Below are 6,000 nucleotides of genomic sequence, written 5' to 3' on the forward strand. Positions count from 1 at the left end.
GTGTCGGAGACAAAGTGCTGGAGTCACCCCGCGGGGTCTGTGGACCACAGGGAGAGGCGATGGCTCGGGGTCGGGACCTTTCAGACGTTTATATTTATAGATAGTCTATTTGTCATGTACAGGTGCAGTGAGGTACAGATACACGTGGGGTACATTCCTGTACCTGTTCCCCACTGGTACCTTGCACTAAACGTTATTCACATTATTCCCTTTATCGTGTATCAGTACACTGTACAACAAGTGGGGTCCAGGTACATAGAAAATAGGTGCAGGAGTAGGCCATTCGGCCCTTCGAGCCTGCACCGCCATTCAATAGGGTGATTTCACCAAATGTCAAATGAGCGTAGATCCCCCCTCACGTGACCGAAAAATTTAACTGGAGGACATATGTCACTTCGGCACATGTTAGTGAATGGGGAAACACGCACTTTCACACCCGTTAAAAACATGGAAAACGGCCGACTTTTGAGCTGAAATTTTCTCTGCTAGTCGGGGTGACCGTGAAGCACAGCGACCTAAATTTTCTGGCAAAATAAAAGATAGAAAGTAAGGTAATTACAAGAGGGAACTGAAGGTGGAAAAACAGCGGAAGTGAACAGCAGACATTTGCCGTGGAGATTTAAAGGTCCAAAATATCGGAAATTTTAGCGTTTGCTCGCTGAATTTCATCAAAACTTCATGGTCACCCCGACTAGCACAGAAAATTTCAGCTCAAAAGTCGGCTGTTTTCCATGTTTTTAACGGGTGTGAAAGTGCGTGTTTCCCCATTCACTAACATGTACCGAAGTGACATATGTCCTCCAGTTAAATTTTTCGGTCCCATAAGGGGGGATCTACGCTCATTTGACATTTGGTGAAATCACCCTATATGATCATGGCTGATCATCCAACTCAGTATCCCGTCCCTGCCTTCTCTCCATACCCCCTGATCCCTTTAGCCACAAGGGCCACATCTAACTCCCTCTTAAATATAGCCAATGAACTGTGGCCTCAACTACCCTCTGTGGCGGAGAATTCCACAGATTCACCACTCTTTGTGTGAAAAATGTTTTTCTCATCTCGGTCCTAAAAGACTTCCCCCTTATCCTTAAACTATGACCCCTTGTTCTGGACTTCCCTAACATCGGGAACAATCTTCCTGCATCTAGCCTGTCCAACCCCTTAAGAATTTTGTAAGTTTCTATAAGATCCCCCCTCAATCTTCCAAATTCTAGCGAGTACAAGCCGAGTCTATCCAGTCTTTCTTCATATGAAAGTCCCGCCATCCCAGGAATCAGTCTGGTGAAGTAAGGTAGAGCTACGTGGGGGTAGAGATATAAGTGGAATACAGGTCAAGTCAAGTCAAGTTTATTTGTCACATACACATACGAGATGTGCAGTGAAATGAAAGTGGCAATGCTCGCGGACTTTTGTGCAAAAAGACAAACAACCTATATACAACGCTGCCTTGCCTTACTATAAACACAATCATAACACACATATACCATTACATAATAAATAATGGAAGAAAAAACGTTCAGTAGAGTTAGTCTCTGGTGAGATAGGCGTTTATAGTTCGAATGGCCTCTGGGAAGAAACTCCTTCTCAACCTCTCTGTTCTCACCGCATGGCAACGGAGGCGTTTGCCTGACCGTAGCAGCTGGAACAGTCCGTTGCAGGGGTGGAAGGGGTCTCTCATGATATTGTTGGCTCTGGAGTTGCACCTCCTGATGTATAGTTCCCAGGGGGGCCATAGTGCGTTCGGCTGAACGCACTACTCTCTGCAGAGCCTTCTTGTCCTGGGCAGAGCAATTCCCAAACCAGATGGTAATGTTACTGGACAAGATGCTTTCCACCGCCGCTGCGTAGAAGCACTGGAGGATCCTCGGAGACACTCTGAATTTCCTCAATTGCCTGAGGTGGTAAAGGCGCTGCCTTGCCTTACTCACGAGTGCTGAGGAGTGTGATGCCCATGTCATATCTTCGGAGATGTGGACTCCCAGAAATTTAAAACAGTTCACCCTATCCACAGGATCCCCATTTATCCTCAATGGAGTGTACGTCCTCAGATGATGTGCCCTCCTAAAGTCCATGATCAGCTCCTTTGTTTTTTTGATGTTCAAGACGAGGCTGTTATCCTGGCACCAGAGTGCTAGATCAGCCACCTCCTCCCGGTAGGCCTTCTCATCGTTGTCTGAGATCAGGCCCACCACCACAGTGTCATCAGCAAACTTTATTATTGAGTTGGAGCTGAACCTAGCCACACAGTCATGTGTGTACAGGGAGTACAGTAGGGTGCTGAGTACGCAACCCTGGGGCGATCCTGTGCTCAGGGTGAGGGACTTCGATGTATTCCCTCCCATCTTGACTACCTGGGGCCTGGCGGTGAGAAAGTCCAGGACCCAGGCACACAGGGAGGTGTTGAGCCCCAATTCTATTAGCTTCCCGGCCAGTCTGGTGGGGACTATCGTGTTGAAGGCTGAACTGTAGTCTATGAACAGCATCCTTACGTAGCCCCCCTTCTGGCTGTCCGGATGGGAGAGAGCGGTGTGCAAGACCTGGGAGACCGCATCGTCCGTAGATCTGTTCGGACGGTATGCGAACTGCAACGGGTCCATGTTCAAGTACAAGAGAGGATACAGGTACAAGTGGGAGGGGAGGTACAATTGAAGTACAGGTACTTTCGAAACAGGTACAAGTGGGATACACTCACTGAACCTGTACCCCACTTGCACCTGTTCTCCACTAGTACCTTGCACTAAACATTATTTGCGTTATTCATGTGAGTGACATACCAACCACCTCATCCAGGAAGTTTGCATATACAGATGACCTTGCCCTTGCCTACCAGGGAGCTGCCCTTGAGGATATCAGCAGAGTGCTAACCCAAGACTTGAAGGAGATGGAGGAGTACTTCACTTTCTCGCGACTTCGCCCTAACCCATCTAAGACAACTGTCACTGCCTTTCATCTCAGCAATCGGCTCGCCAGTGCAAATTTCCGAGTGTCCTTTTGTGGTAAGCCGGTGAAGAATGAAGAATTCCCCAAGTACCTCGGAGTCACCCTGGATCACACCCTCACCTATCGCGAACACATGAAGAGGGTAGTTGATAAAATGAAAGCAAGGGTCAACATCATCAGGAAACTTGCAGGCAACAGCTGGGGATCCAATGCACACACCCTCCGTACCGCAAGCTTAGTCCTAGTCTACTCAACAACCGAGATTTGCTCAACAGTTTGGGCTAATAGCTGCTACACCAAACGAGTTGGCACTGTACTTAACTCTGCAATGCGGGTCATCACAGGGATGCTTAAGTCAACACCTTTACAGTGGCTCCATGTCCCCTCTCATATCGCCCCTCCCAGCATACGCAGAAGGGAGAGGATGTTGAAAGATTGGTGCACCATCGAGGCTAACCCTGACCTTCCCATCCATGCTGACTGGAACCATCTGCCCAACATGCGCCTGAAGTCCCGCAAACCCTTCTGGTCTTCCTTTAAATCCCTGGAAGACTTTGACTCCAAGACTGAGTGGGGCAGAGCCTGGAAAGATGCCAACATCACAGACTACACACAGTGAAACCCTGAACAGAATCCGCAGAATCCGCACCCTCCATGCAAGAACAGCCCATCATCTGCATCCGTGGGGGATGACAGACAGCCCTGCTTGTGACTGGGGACATCCAGACCAGACCATCCCACACATCGTGAATGACTGCCCTCTGAGGCTTCTCCCTGGGGGTGTCAAAGCCATCCACCCAGTAACTGATGCTGTCCTGGCCTGGATGTCTACCCTTGATCTACAACTTTAGGCTGTACACGCCATACGCAAAAGAAGAAGATTTGCGTTATCCCCTTATCGTGTACCTGTACACTGTGGATGACTCGATTGTAACCATATGTTGTCTTTCCGCTGACTGGTTAGCACGCATCAAAAGATTTTCACTATACCTCGGTACACGTGGCAATAAACTAAACTAACGTCAGAAGGTACAAGTGGGGTGCAAGGCACAAGTGAGGGGGTAGAATCGCAAGTTTGGGGCATCCCAAAGTGCTCATCTAGTCTTCAATACACCGTTAAATTTGAAGTTTGTTTTGCAAATTTTCTCTCCGAGTGAAAATTAGCAATGCACTGAAGAATTGTTCCTTCAATAACACACACTTCCTTCTTGAAAGAAACATAGAATAAAATTAATAGATTTGGCATTTTCTCCCTCAATATCCAACTAAATTATCTGCAAATTGTAACCAGAATAATGAAAAGACCATAATTGTTATGAAGCAATAAAAATTCTGGAAATAGTTTGCAACGAGTTAGACAGGATCTCTGGAATGAAAAAGAGAATTAACATTTCAGGTCGATCAAGTTTCATCGGAATTTTGAATATCCAGCAACCACAGTATTTCGCTTTTGGAATAGTTTTACATACAATAAACAAACTGAGCCAAATGTGTTGTAGAGCCACAGGATCACACGGAAACAGACCCTTCCTCCCAACTCATCCATGACGACCAATATGCCCCATCAAAGCTAGCTCTAGTTTCAAATGTGAGTCTAAACTATTCCTATCCACGTACCTGTCCAAATGACTTTTATAGTTCCTGCCTCACCCACTTTCATTGGAAACTAATTCCTCGTATCCACTTCCCTACGTGTGAAGTTGCCCCTCAGGTTCTTATTTAATCTCTCCCCACTGTGGAATTCTCTGCCTCAGAAGGCAGTGGAGGCCGATTCTCTGGATGCTTTCAAGAGAAAGTTAGATAGAGCTCTTAAAGATTCAGATTCAGATTCAAAGATTCAGATTCAAATTTATTGTCATTGTGCAGTGTACAGTACAGAGACAACGAAATGCAGTTAGCATCTCCCTAGAAGAGCGACATAGAATATGAGCAATAAATAAATATATTTACGTGCATACAGTCATAGTAATGCAATTATTTTTGTTTTCCTGGTGTCAGCGGTGTCAAGGTATAGCAGTGTGAAGGGATATGGGGAGAAGGCAGGAACGGGGTACTGATGGATGATCAGCCATGATCACATTGAATGGCGGTGCTGGCTCGAAGGGCCGAATCATCTCCTCCTGCACCTATTGTCTATGTATGTATCACTCACTTCTACCGATGCCCTCTAGTTCTCGATCTCTCCGACCCTGGAACAAAGACCCCATTCACCCTTTCTGTTCCCCTCGTAATTTTATATGCCTTTATAAGATCATTCCTCAGCCTCCAGCGCTCCAAGGAATAAAGTCCTAGCTTGCCCAACCTATTCCTGTAGCTCAGGCTCGCAGGCCTTGGCAACATCTTCATAAATGTTCTCTGCATCCTTTCCAGCTTATGGGCATTTTTCTTATAGCAGGGTGACCAAAACTGAACACAGTACTCTATAAGTACGGCTAAGAATAACGCAAGGATGGAGGATGGGAAATAATGAGACCATTTTAAATTCATGTTGTCCCCTGTCACGTTTATATTACTGCCACCACTGGCTGGAGGCTGTATTAAGGAGTTGGATGAATTTTTTCGATTAGTTCGCATCATGTGTCAACATCTACAGGCAGGGAACTGCATATTTCCTCCAGAAACAAGTAATAGTTGTATCAACATTTGGTTATTTTACTTTAGACTTTCGAGATACAGTGTTGAAACAGGCCCTTCGGCCCACCGAGTCCCTGCCAACCAACGATACCCCTGTACGCTGGCACCATCCTATACACTATAAAGGGGGCGCCGTCCTGTATGGGTATGGCTGCCCAGCCTGCAGCTGTCCGTTTTTCCACCTTTTTTTAAAATTTTTAGTGAGTCAAGTGTTTTGTTTCTGGAGCTCTAGTCTTTTTTATGTTGGGGGTGGGGGGGAAACTGCTTTTCAGGGTCCCTACCTGATCGGAGAGGCAGCTTTTCTCCAGGCCAGACCTTCGACCCCTCCTCGCGGCCTACCAGCGGGCTTGGAGCAGCGTTTCCTGAGGGGACAGGCCAGAACCTCGGCTTCGGCAGCAGCACAGCGCAGAGCGGGCGATGCCTTGC

This window comes from Leucoraja erinacea, chromosome 39 (assembly GCF_028641065.1).
Source record: "Leucoraja erinacea ecotype New England chromosome 39, Leri_hhj_1, whole genome shotgun sequence".
In the NCBI taxonomy this organism is placed as follows: domain Eukaryota; kingdom Metazoa; phylum Chordata; class Chondrichthyes; order Rajiformes; family Rajidae; genus Leucoraja; species Leucoraja erinaceus.